Source organism: Pan troglodytes, chromosome 12 (assembly GCF_028858775.2).
Source record: "Pan troglodytes isolate AG18354 chromosome 12, NHGRI_mPanTro3-v2.0_pri, whole genome shotgun sequence".
NCBI lineage: Eukaryota > Metazoa > Chordata > Mammalia > Primates > Hominidae > Pan > Pan troglodytes.
Genome location: NC_072410.2, coordinates 72,037,983 through 72,052,256, shown reverse-complemented (window position 1 = coordinate 72,052,256; position 14,274 = coordinate 72,037,983). Strand labels below are relative to the sequence as shown.

Here is a 14,274-nt window from a genome sequence, read left to right as displayed (position 1 = left end):
ATAAAATTAGGAACAAAAATAATATTTTAGAAGAGATGTGTCTGACTAGCCAAAAGCAAGGAGAAATGCAGAATGTCACTGAAAATCTAAAAATAAAAGCCTGAGGTAAACTTATTATTTCCTCAAAGAATAAGGATGCACATAATGTATCATAATTTCTTAATTAGAGTCCTATGACAATTGTAGTTACATCCTTCCAGGGATAGATATATTATGACTTGCAAAGTTTGCTAATGGCTGAAAATAAATTAAAAAAAAATAGAAAAAAAATTTCTAGGTAAAAGTAGTTAAGACTAACTTTTTTTTTTTTTTTTTTTTTTTTGAGACAGAGTCTCACTCTGTTACCCAGGCTGGAGTGCAGTGGTGCCATCTTGGCTCACTGCAACCTCCACCTCCCGGGTTCAAGTAATTCTCCTGCCTCAGCTTCCCAAGTAGCTGGGATTACAGGCGTGTGCCACCACGTCCGGCTAATTTTTGTGTTTTTAATAGAGACGGGGTTTCACCATGTTGACCAGGCTGGTCTCAAATTCCTGACCTCAAGCGATCCACCTGCCTCAGCCTCCCAAAGTGCTGGGATTATAGGCATAAGCCATCACGCCCGGCCAAGTCTTGCTTTTTGGGGGCAAGGAATAGTAATAAATGTAAAAGACCTGTTTTATGGACCCTGGAACAGCTCATGACTTTACTTAGAAGTTTCTACAGAAATAACTAAAGAATGACATTTATCCAAAACCAGTTGAAGAACTTTTTAGTTAGATGATGACAGACAAGAAAGTCAAGGTTAATTTGAGATATGCTGGTAGAATCCTAAGATCATTAAAGCCCTGGTATGAATAAGAAAAGAGAAAATGACATGAAGGATTCTGACATTTAGAAAACTAGCAATGGGAAAATGCCTTTCACATTCTAAGTTTATTTGTGAATTAAAAAAAAATGAAAAAAGAAGTATTGGGTTATGTTGTAGATGCTTCTACCAATATGGTTATTATTTTATTAAGTTGAAGATCTTAGTGAATTCATCAAGGATACCTGACTGATGAGACATCTTGGCAAAAAAAATAATAATAATTTGGAAGAAGTCACTTAATCTCACTGTGCCTTAATTTATTCACCTATTTAACTACAGGGTTTATTTCCCTAAACAGTATGATATATACTCTTTATATTTTTTCTAGTGTTAACATTTTAAGCTTATGGAAAAACATGACTACCTACGAGAAAAATAAAAGTAAATTAAATCAGTGTGTTGTGAAGATCCCATGTGTTTCAGCATTCATCAGACTGAAGGCAGTCTCCAAAACATCCAAACAGGGTTTTTGAGAATTTAACTCTTGGATCTGTTCTTCAAGTAGTATAATACGTGGTTTGACATGCATGCTAGACACCTGTTTTTCAGGATGGTACCAAAACAACAGAAATTCTGAAGAATTATGTCATTCGAGTTATCACAATTGATTATTCAAATAACTCTCAGTAATTATGATCTTGACTTCTACAATGTAATTATAAGAAAGTCAGTTGTTCAAAGATATCCAAAATGTTCACCCTTGCCAAGCGATGGATGGGAAGAGTGGTGACAAGAATCTGAAATTTGAAATTAACCTGATGTATTTGTAAGTTTTTCCTAACAATGTTGCCGTCCATTAAGGACTGTTTTTAGTGGACTTTCTTAAGCTTGTATAGAGTTGACCTGAAGGATTTAAAAACCACTTCAGTTTATTCAGTGTTTGCCATGTATGCCATACACATCATACACTGGAGTACATTTAAATATCATTAAAATGTACCACTGCATAAGACAGGTCTGCTCCTTCCTTGTTCTAAGGTAATTCTGTTTCATGGGTTAGTGAGACACAAACCGGTGTTATCAAACAGAACTGTCACATATTTGATCTGCAATGTTCACCGGTTACATGGAGCTAAGAAATATACAGAAGCTAATAGAGTTATAAAGAGACTGGACCAAGAATCATAAGACCCAGTTATGAGTTGTTAAAAGTGAGGGTGAAACATGTCCCTTCAGTTTTCTCATTTTAAATAAGACTAAATGATCTCATCTTTTTTATTTTCTTTAAAATTTTAAGGCCTTATGCAAAAGGCTGAAAATCTAAATGGCTAAGATTTAATGGACTCCATAGGATTTCAATGAGATTTGGAAAATTCATCAACTATGTGGCACAGAAAATACAGACAGCACACATGTACTATATTCTGTATGGGATATCAGGACCAAAACAAAACAAAAAAAATCACCATCCAGGTTGATAAATGGAAAAAAGAGGGTAGAGATCTCTTCCTGATACATCCTCAGAGAAGATTTTGGCCTCCCTAAAAATTCCACTGAAAGTTAGGTGTCTCTAATGTTCATTTTTCTTTTTTTTTTTCTCTCAAGCTTCATAGAGATCCTCTATATTTAAGTTTCAGTTTTGTTTATCTTTAAAGATCTCTTCACTGTTCAGAATTTCTTTTCCAGAATCAACAATCACTTTCCAAAAATTGCTCTTATTTTTAAATTTTGTACATTATTTTTTCCATCAAGAAAGATGATTATCAAAAGGAAGTTTCCTTCCTTCCTTCCTTTCTTTTTCTCTCCCTTTCTGCCCCCTTTGCTCCCTTCTTCCCTTCCTTTCTTTTAAAATTACTGATGGCTCAGATACACTTTCTATTCTTCATAGAATAAAAGGGAACATGTATTCTGGCAAAAAAGGAAACAGATTTTACTGACCCAGAAAAGAAAGCATGTTTTGAATCTCATCCATCTCTTCCACTGGCATTTTAATGTCCTCCCATAATTACACACTGCTTGCTTAGCATGTGTGATCATAGGACCAACTACAGGGATGGCTTCTCACTCTTTGATTTATATTCTTTAATGGACTCCAGCCCTGGGGCCAGCAGAGCTAGAACAGAAGACGCAGTCTGCCCCTGATATTTCCTGGTCCTTGCCAAGAGTTTGCAGTCAAAAACTCTCCTAGAAATCATTTCCTAAAGATAATCATTCTTAACATCTATCCTCTGGAAGAGATCTCTCACCTGTTAACAAGCACCATACCTTTCACAGAATCAAACAATTATTTAAAAATGGACTATGAGGCAACCGCACACAGAGCTTATCCATCTAACTTTGCTAGAATATAGAGAGGCATGGAGCAGTGGAAGCATATCCAGTATTTTGAATTTTTAAAAACATCATGTGTTTTGATCATATACCCTATGACTGGACTATGGGGACCAGCTTCAGGTTTAAAGCAGTGAAGCTGTTTGATGGAAACCTGTAAAACTTAATGAGAATGCTGAGCTCTAGCATCAAAGCCGTTGGCTGGCTCAGAAAGGCTGTGGGGATGTGGGCAGAGGCAGACTTTTACATCTTGTGCTGCTTCTTGATAATCTGACTCTTGGATGCTTTGCCCAACTTTACTTAAAAGGGGAAAAAGAAAGAAAGAAAAACTAAGCAGGCAGATAGGAATCTCTTTCAACACACTTTTTTCTTAAATTTGAAGAGGATTTGGTTTGTTAGTTTGCTTTTGATCAAGGAGATGGTAGTGGTAGAAAATTCTTGTCTCTCTTACCTTTTTAGAATAACTAAGGTCACTTAGTGTGATATGCTGGGACCCCTTTGGCTAGATGACTTTTCAGTAAGAACTTTAAGAACTTTATATAAAAACATGTTTTCTGTGTTTGCAACCACAGAACTTAAATATTACTGTAGAGAGGGACCTTAAGGTACACAGAGATTAATGCTTTCACTTGAAAGATGAAAACCCTAGTGCTCATAGAAGTTGAATAAAATGCATTGCGTTGCACTCCACATAGACTGGTCAACCTTGATCACTGGGCAGTCTAAACGATTAAAAACTGCATCTCATGAAGCCAGTTTTGTTAGTTCCTTCATGCTTCCCACCACTCAAGCTCCCCACTCCTTTTCACTTTAATCTGAGGCATATCTGGTTTGATTGCTTTGTTTGGGCAGAAATATGTAAATTTTGCTTGTGTTTGTATTTTGTATTCTTCTTTCTCCAAAACTGTAAAAAGTCATCTTAATTCTACCTTTGAAGAATCTCTACACTGTATCTCCCACTGGATCTGTTTCAGTATATTTACATGGAGGCTTAGGCTCTTTTGATCATTTATTCCTATAAAATGCTGATTCTATGCAGAGTTTTCTAGAAATATCCATGGCAGTGAATAATAAACAGCAGCCTTGATTAGGGTGAAGTTGTTTCCCTTGCATCATTTGCTTCTGTATCACCTTATATTTCTGTTAAAAATGCAGGTCTACTGTTGAATCAGAAGCAAGGGGGACATGAAGCTGCAGTTTAATAAGCTCTCAGATGATGCTTATGCACAAAACTCTGAACCACTGACCTACATGGTAAAACCCAATTCCTTTCCTGCAGCAGTCACATCCTGTCATTACTTTATCCATTTCAACATCATTTATCCAAACTTTTATCCAGCACAATTGTTGACCTCTTTTCCCCATGCATCTTTTCTGCAGACACACTAATTCCAGATATACCCTAAACACATCATTTATTATTTTACACCTGCACCTTTTCTCCAACTTTTCCTGTCTCGACTCTTATCTCTATTTTTGTTTACTTGGTGACATACTACTTTTCATTCAGTGCCATACTACTTTTCTCAAATGTTACCTCCTTGGGAAAGCCTTTTCCTAAATATTTCTCAGTCACCATCCCTATACTGCGTTGCAATAGAATGTAGCATAAATCTCTATTATGGAACCTGTTTCATTTGAATGTAATTATAATGAATCTACACAAAGGTTATAGAATACCTACTATGCCCCAAGTTATACCATTAAAGAAATAAAAGTCACAATCTCTACCATCACAAAAATTACTATCCAGCTTTTTTCAACCCAAATCCTCATCTGAAACAGAGAAAACAGAAAGGTATTTGAGTATTTCCTCAATTCTCCCAAGGAGGATACATAACTAGCACCATTACATACAACAGATGTCTTAGGGCTTTAGGGTTTCATCTACTTGGGAAACCCCAGTTGATCAAATACTGGTAAAATTACATTACAGTAGCAATAAATGCTATGATAGAGATAATTCAAAGGTGAGATGAAAAAGCAGAAATATCTAATTGAGTATGTGTTTATCTCTCCTGAACCATGTCTTAATCCTGTTTCTATGCTTATTTAGCATCTAGATCAGTGCCAATTATGTTGTGGTCATTGAATACATTTTATTATTGAATTAAAGGCATTGTAATTCATTTTTATTAGTGTGAGTCTTTGGAACCTGGCCGAGGCAATGTGAATTATCCATATTTGTAAATCCAGCATCTAGTCAGTGCTGAAGATACTGTTGGCACTCAGTGAGGGCTTGTAGAATAAATGAACACATTTGGAGGAGTTGCCCTATTCTCCAGTAGAAACTCAACAGCAATGACAACAATAACCCAATTAAAAATGGGCTACGGACTTGAATAAACATTTCTTCAAAGAAGAAATACAAATGGCCAACAGGTATGTAAAAAGATACCCAATGTCAGTAATCACCAGAGAAATGCAAATTAAAACTACAGTGAGATATCACCTCATGCCTGTTAGGCTGGCTATTATTAAAAAAGACAAAAAAGAAAAAAACAACAACTGTTGGAGAGGATGTGGATAAACTGGAAGCTGTGTACACTGTTAGTGAACATGCAAAATGGTGCAGCTGCTTTAGAAAACAGTATGGAGGTTCCTCAAGAAAATAAAAATAGAATTATTATATGATGCAGCAATCCCACTTCTGAATATTCAGCCAAAACAAAAATGAAGTCAGAATTTTTAAGAGATATTTGTACTCCTATGATCACTGTAGTACTCTTCACAATAGCCAGGATGAGCACACAACCTAAATATCCATTGATGGATGACTGGATTTTTTAAAACGTGGTATATACATACAAGGGAAAATTATTCCGCCTTAAAAAAGAAGAGAATCAGCCAGGAGCCTGTAATCCTAGCACTTTGGGAGGCCAAGGCAGGCAGATCGCTTAAAGTCAGGAGTTCAAGACCAGCCTGGCCAACATGGTGAAACCCCGTCTCTGCCAAAAAATACAAAAATTAGCCAGGCATGGTGGCATAAGCCTATAATCCCAGCTACCCGGGAGGCTGAGGCAGAAGAATGGTTGAACCCGGGAGGTGGAGGGTGCAGTGAGCTAAGATTACGCCACTGCACTCCTGCCTGGCCAACAGAGTAAGACTCTGTTTCAGAAAAAAAAAAAAAAAAAAAAAAAAAAAAAAAAAAAAAAAGGAAGAAGGAAATCCTGCAATATACGTCAACAAGAATGAACCTGAGGACATTATGCCAAGTGAATAAGCCAGTCACAGAAAGATAAATACTGCATGATTCCACTTACAAGAAATATCTAAAACAGTCTATGTCATAGAAGCAAAGAATAGAATTGTGGTTGCCAGGGCCTGGGGCAGGGGAGAAATGGGGAGTTGCCAATCAATAATTATAAAATTTCATTATGCAAGAAGAATAAATTCTAGAGATCTGCTGTATAACATTGTGCCTCTACATAACAATACTATATTGCACATTTACATATTTGCTAAGTGGGTAGATCCTATGTGAGCTGCTCATACCATAATAATAATAATAATCATAATAACAAAATAAAACTTCTTTCATATTAGAATATATTCATTTGGCTACATGTCATAGTTATCTTTTCCCAAGCCACCCATCAATTTTCCAGTCAGTTCTTCCCTCTCAGTAAGATTGAAAATTAAAGAATAATAAAGTTTTAGAATTGAAAAAAGAAGTGATAGTTTTAATTTGAGGATCAGAAGTAATACTTAAAGAAAAACTACTAGGAATGCAAAATTCTTCCTTTGTGGTTAATCTACATTTATAAGTATTCCACTTGACATTTAATTGCTTCGTGTGTTATGTGTATTTCAAAGACAAAAAGAAAGAGTTTATTAAGACTGCAAATGAAGTGAAAAAATGCTGCATTTTTCTGGGTGGACAGTAGGGGTGGTGGTGGTATTTTCAGTGTTATTGTCATCTAACGAAGCCTAATTTAGTTTGAATATATATTTTGGAACAAATAGCCTCCAAATACAAATTCAGTTTAGGGGAAGATAGTGTGAAAAGGGATAAAATGCCATAAAATTCTGATGTCCTAAAGAAAATGTGAGAGTCTGCGACACCTCCTTGTTCTCTGCAAAGCCTGCAGCCAGCTCACTTCAGACAAAGTTGTCTTTTTATAAACATGATGTAAGCATACACTCACAAGCTCTCTGGAAATAATGATGTTTCTACTTGTGTCAGTTAAAGGCATCCCTTTGTTCATCTAATCACCAAGAAAATTTCAAGGGAGGTGTGCTTCAGTTTAGAGAGGTGCCATACTTCATGGGTGCCTCTAAGGGACTCTTTACAAAATTCATGCTGCAGAAGCAGCATTCCCCTAAATGGTTGCTTAAGACTGCAAATCCCCAACTGTCCAATTTATATCCAAGGAAGAGTTTACTTCCTTTAGGGCATAAGCCATTATATTACAAAGTCATTAAAATGGAAATAAATACATAAGTTAGCAAATTGTGGTAAGGTAAAATAATCCTATATAAACCATGGCCTAAAAATAAAGAATATATACAGAATTCAGCATGAGGATATTACCATACAGAAATGATAATTAACCACAGTAAACCTGCACACAGTGATTTTCTGCATTTTGGCAAGTGAAAAATTTTTGCTATGAAAGCAGGACTCTAAAAATAAAAAAAAAAAAGTAAAGGAGACCTAGTTTTGAATTGATATTAAAACACACAGGCATTTTACTTTAATGGTCATGGGCTTAGGTCCAACTATTTCAGAATCCAAAGCTTATTACTTGGATAGTCAACGCACATCATTCCAAGACTGCAGCTGCTCCTAATTTGGATTGTTAGGGGATTATCCCTACAAGAGTCCTCATGGCTCATCTGCCCTCAGCGCAATCAGATGAGAAGATCCTGACTTCCATCTCCAGAAAGAAGGCCAAGCCCACCTGGGGCCTGGGGGTAAATGAGAAGCCCACCTGGGTAAATGAGAGCTTCTGTGGGATCTTGACACCGAGATGCTGAGACTCCAACTGTAAGCCTCAGAGTCCCTACTGAGCTACAAATCAGCAGTTTTACATTTATTATTTCTAAAATCTGGATTTGAGTTGCAATCAAGGTATATCCTGATTTAGATTAATTGGCAGTGTTTAGTGATCCATAAAATAATTGTGCACCAATACTGTCAATGATGACAATATAATATGGTGGTTGACGTGCTCTAGCTCAGTGATTTTCAAACTTTAATATGTATATTAAATCACTTGGGGATCTTACTAAAATGTAGACTCAGTAGATCATGGGAAGGGGCATGAGTCTTTTCATCTTTAACAAGCTCTTAGGTGATGCACATGCTGCTGGTTCACATCCATATCTTGTTTAGTAAATCTCTAGGTATGCTACGAGTTGTTCATGGGCTTTATTTCCTTTTAAACTACCTAAAAACTACAGCTTTTAGTTGCATGTCCTTGTTTAAAAATTGTTCCTATATCTTCTATGTAGCTTTATATACACGTATTGTTAAACAAATAATAAACCAAATAATTATTAAGTAATAACTAAAGGTAATGTTAATGAAAGATTGGTTTCAATCCTTGATGATCACACCTTATAGCCTGGATACCGTGGGGAAGAAAATGTTACTGAATAAGGTCAATTTACTCTTTCAAACAAACATTTCACACGCTCATATGAGACTCTGCTTGGTTTACAGGTAGTGAACACTGGCAGGGAAGACTAATTGCTTCTGAAAAGTAATGCGAAATGAAATCTGATGATGACAATGATAACATTCTTAAGAACTAAAATAATTACTTGAATTTGAACTATAAAAATTAACTGACTATTCCCAATTCAGTTCCTTTACAAGGTACCCATATTTTAAAAAAAAATTCCAGTTTCTTATTTATCTTTACCAATTTTTGATACATTAGATAGTGGATGCCATAATTTAGGATAGCAAAATGGAAAGCACACTGGGCTTGGAGTCAATAAACAGGTTTCCTTCTGACTTTTTTCACATATTAGGGATATGGCTCTGATAATATTATGTATAATTTGTGGTCTCCAAGTTAATTCAATTTTCTCACAAAGCTCTTAGAACAATTAAATGAAACAACTTTTAATATGAGACAATGTGTGCAAAATCTCATAAATTCATCTGCAACCAGGACGATTCACATATTTGTAGGGGTCAATGTAAAATGAAAATGAGAAGCCCCCTGTTCAAAAGTTATTAAGAATTTCAAGATGACAAGAAGAAGATATTAAATGAAGAGCAGGGCCCTTCTATGTGTGGAGCCCCATGTGACTGCATAGGTTATAAGTCCATGAGAAGGCCCTGTCTGCAAGATAACTGTAGCTAATCCTCACTATATTAATAGAGTATTAATAAAGTTTATACTTGATTGAGATATTACAATATACCAGGCACTACTCTCAGAGCCTCAATTACATAGTCTCACTTAATGCTTTACAGGGGAAATAAACTGAAGCACAGAAACATCAACTATCTTACCTCAGGTGATACAACTACCAAGTTTAAGGGAGCCAAGATTGGAATCTGGGAGTGTCTGATTCTAAAGCCATTCATCTTAACTAATTTAATGCAATGAGTTATCTACAACAATTTATTGTTATTCCTGTTTAATTCAAATTTAGAAACCTAGGCTCACAAAAATACGTCCATATTTCAAGGGCAATTCACTTAGTATGACCTTGATTAAATGACCTATGTCAACCTAATTGTCTTATATCCCTAGTACTCCACAGAGAGCCTGGTACATAGTCCATTGTCATGTACTATATATAAAACTAAACACTCAGTCACCAATTTTTCTGTGCACAGAATATTTACTCCACAAAGATAAAAATCTCATTTTCCTATTATTCAAAATCACATGCTTCTGAATAAGAGTATTATTTTCATTTAAAAGCAATTAATTTGTTTTAAATGTGTTTCAATAGTGATGATTTTCCTGGGAAAAAAAAGACACCAATTACCATGCACAGAAATAATTTCCTTCCAAACATAAGCACTTTGATCCAAAGATCTAAAGACAAGAGTATATCATCTCATAATAGAAATTAAGAGGAACTCCAAAATACTCATTTTGTTTTGGATGAACTTCAGATTTTTAAAAAATATGGCTCAAACTTAGTTAAGTAACAAACTTAAATTTATATGAAGGTGTTTTTCTTTTTCTTAGCAATGTGTTTTCTGATCCTTCATCTCATTTTATCTTTCCTATTCTTTTCCAATTGTGATAGTGGAACTATTTTACTGCGCTTCAATCCCATACAATATCATGCCCAGTATACAGCTGAGCAGAGAGACAAACTCAGATTACTTGATTACCTTCCCTTTAAAATTATTACTAATGTCCTCTGCAAAGCTAACTACAGCTTCTGTTGTATTATTAGAGTAATTTTTCACACCTCACTTAGGAAGCTTGTATTGTAAATCTATATTAATTTGCCCAACTCTCTCTCCAGATTCCTGAGTGCATTATCTTACTCATCTATGTGCCCCAGTGTCTAGCACAGAGCCTGGCACATACTATAAAAATATATATATATATATATATATATCTGTACAGAGCAGAATAGCCAGATCACTTAGCCCAAACATATACTATAATCATTACTAGAACATGGCTTGTAATTATATTTATATATATATATATATGTATATATATACACACACACATACATTTATATATATTTTTTGAGACAGTCTCGCTTTGTCATCCACGCTGGAGTGTAATTGCACGATTTCGGCTCACTGCAACCTCTGCCTCCTAGGTTTAAGCAAGCACGTTTCACTAATTTTTTGTATTTTTAATAGAGATGGGATTTCACCATGTTGGCCAGGCTGGTCTTGAACTCCTGATTTCAAGTCATCTACCTGACTTGGCCTCCCACAGTGCTGGGACTATAGGCATGAGCCACTCCACACCTGGCCCATACTAGATAGTTTTAATGTTGATTAACATAATGCTCACATGCAAGTGTTAATGCATAAGCAAATGGAGCAATTTAAACAAGATGCTCTGGTAGGTGCTGAAATTAAGAGAAAATGTTCAGTCTCAGACATTGTTCATTGCTGCTTTCTACTGGGCTGAAAAATGTCATATTCTATAAAATGTATCAAGTCCTCAGAATTAAAATGTCACTGAACCCCCTGACAGACCATGCTATGCTAGCTTGATATTTGAAAGCACTACAATTCATTATGCCAACTGCTGATACTGTTCCGGGCTATGGGGCATCTGCTGAAAATGATGGGAAATAAAAATCTGTGGGTCCCCTGGAAAGGAAAGATTCTATGTTTGAAAAGCTGAATTCCAAACAAGAACTCACCAGATGCTTTGTGGACTGAAGAGCTGGGTTCCATTTCCTTGGGGACCTGAGCAGATGGGACTCCCTGAATCCACTCTCAAAGAGGAGTGTCTATGGCAAGGTGCCTGGTTTCTGCCCCAATTGTTTATTTCCCTTGCCTCCACGGCTACAATGCACAGAAGTGAACTTACCCTTAGCAATGTATACAGCCAATACTTTAGAAAATCTAAAAATCTAGAAAGTACTTCCAAATGTGTTTTCTGTGCATTCCTGTTTGTATGGCTGGCTACACAGTATGGAAAATAAAGCAAGCATTATCTTAGTTTGCCTTAAGAGGAGGAAAAGTGTACAGGCTTCCAGAGTAGGGAAGAGGTTCACAGAGGTAACAGCTCCAGACCAATTCAACCCGGGGAGTGGGAAAGATTCCACTGAAAGCTCATATATAACTAACTGGACATCTGAGAAATATTTCCTGCTGCTTCTTCTCCCCCATCAGATCTTCCCTTCTCTGGCATCCCAGCAATCTAGGCTGCGTTTTTCTGTTTTCTTTTCCCTAAAGGTTCCTACGAAGCTCATTTCGTCTAATTTTATCTTCATAAAAATACTGAGAATGAGAGAAGCGAAGTGAGATTATAATATGATATGGGGAGCAACACAGAGTGGCAGTTAGGGGCAAGGATTTCGCTCTCAGATTATTTCGGTGGGAGCTTAGTTTTGTTACTTACTAATTATTTTCCCCTAGGTCAGTTACTTCACTTTTCCTATCTCCATGTCTTCATTTGCCAAATAGGGATAGTATTTATGTGTACCTCTTTTCATGCTTAGAGTATTACCTTTGCAATTATGAAGCTCTGAGAAACTGGTGGTGCATCCCTCTCTGCAATATAATAATCATAATGTATTCAAAAAAGGGCTAGTAAAGACAAAATACCAGAAATCCACCAAAAACTTGTTTTTTTTTCTTCTTCTTCCATTACTCCCTTTCTGATAGGTTTGAAATACCAAGTATCAAATTATTTCACACAGTTTCATGGATTTGTTTTTGCAAAGTTGTTGTTTTACTGTGTTCCTGATGCCCCCAGGCACATGCCTGTTGGGTAACTCACTGGATGTTGTTGAAATTTTATGAGAAATAAAAAATGCTTAATATGTTATTATTATGCTTTCCCTGGAATATGCTGACTCCCTTACCCCTTCAGCAATAGCTCCTACTTTTCATGTACATTTGTATAGAGCCTAGTACAATCATAGGCACATTGAGGCACTACAGTGTTTATGCCATGGGGGTTTGTTTGAATGATCTGATGCAGGTAAAGTGCTCTACTAGCAGGACTATCAACTCAGGGATGGCACTCACAGCCATGTGTTCTGCTGAGGTCTCATGAGTTCTCATTTGCATAAGGGAAAGATTATTATTAACCTGCGTGCGTTATTGTGAAGACTTTTAAAAGGAAAGGAGGATTTTTGCAGTCTGCTATTCTACACATGAAAGGAGGCAAGGGTAATCGACCTCTGCATTTAAGTACTGACACTATTACAGTAGAAGGACTGAAATATATTTCAATATTTCCGAGATCTAGAAGAAACTAGGCTGGGCCTATAACAAACTGGGTTAATGACACATAAGAATTGTCAAAGCCTTTGACATTTCCACAAACCCCATCTAGCTTTCTTGTTAAAGTTTTCAAAGCAAAACTATCATCTTCCATGTTTTAAATCAGGTAGAAAAAAAATTTCTTTCTATACCTGAACTTCTGCCGAAAACATTAAGCCCATTTGCCTATTCTAGATGGGCTAAACCAGACTCTCTCTGAGTCACTAAACGAAGACCTTGCCCCTAGGAATACAGCACAGAGAAGCTAGAAAATTGTCATTCAGCCCCAAGCCATCATCTCTAGTGCTCACTAGGCTGTACAGAATAGAACAGTCAGAGCACTTAGCTCAAATATATACTATTGTTATTATTAGAACATGGCTATTTTGTGAGTCAGCCCATTCCAGCTGACACAACAAAATGACATATTGTATAGTGCATACTGATCCTACATGAAACACTTTTAATATAAAAGTTAGCCTGTAACCACAGTCAGTCTGCTGGTCAAAAATTGAGCATCTGCTGCGTGTCAGCCTGGCCAATGCATGAGTCCTTGAGTGAAGGGACTTCTTTGCATTTTCTCATAGGCTAGTAATCTTGCGGGCATTAGCAAAACCTATCTTAAAATGGTTCATACAGGCCAGGTGTGGTGGCTCACGCCTGTAATCCCAGCACTTTGGGAGGCCCAGGTGGGTGGATCACAAGGTCAGGACATCCAGACCATACTGGCTAACATGGTGAAACCCTGTCTCTACTAAAAATACAAAAAATTACCCGGGCATGGTGACGGGCACTTGTAGTCCCAGCTACTCGGGAGGCTGAGGCAGGAGAATGGCGTGAACCCAGGTGGCGGAGCTTGCAGTAAGCCAAGATCATGCCACTGCACTCCAGCCTGGGTTCATATAAGTGAAGACGTATCACCACATAAAATCAAGGTAGTATTATCTATAGTTCTATAATGATATGGTAAGTAAAAATATGTGGATCTGTATGGAAAATGTTTAGGAAAAAGTGAAGTGGGAAAGCAAAATGCAACTGTCTTCCCGAAAGAGTGAGGGATGAGGCATATGGGAAGGTCAGTGTAAGTAAATTGTAAAATGGTACCAACCAGTATATGGACCATGACAAAATAATAAGAGAAGAGAGGCAATAAGTCAGGGACCTCAACAAGGAAAAGTCTAGAGGAAATGAAAACCTGGGGATAAATTGTTTAATCATGACTTTGGAATCCATGTGAGTTCTCTGCCAACTAAAGTAGCCCTCCCTC

General features: G+C 36.7%; 1 protein-coding gene across 28 annotated transcripts in view; it reads right to left on the bottom strand.

Annotated features, from left to right (window-relative positions):
• Positions 1 to 14,274, bottom strand: part of NRXN1 (neurexin 1) — a 1,116,221-nt gene that overhangs the window by 685,394 nt on the left and 416,553 nt on the right. The gene's annotated exons all lie outside the window — the stretch shown is intronic.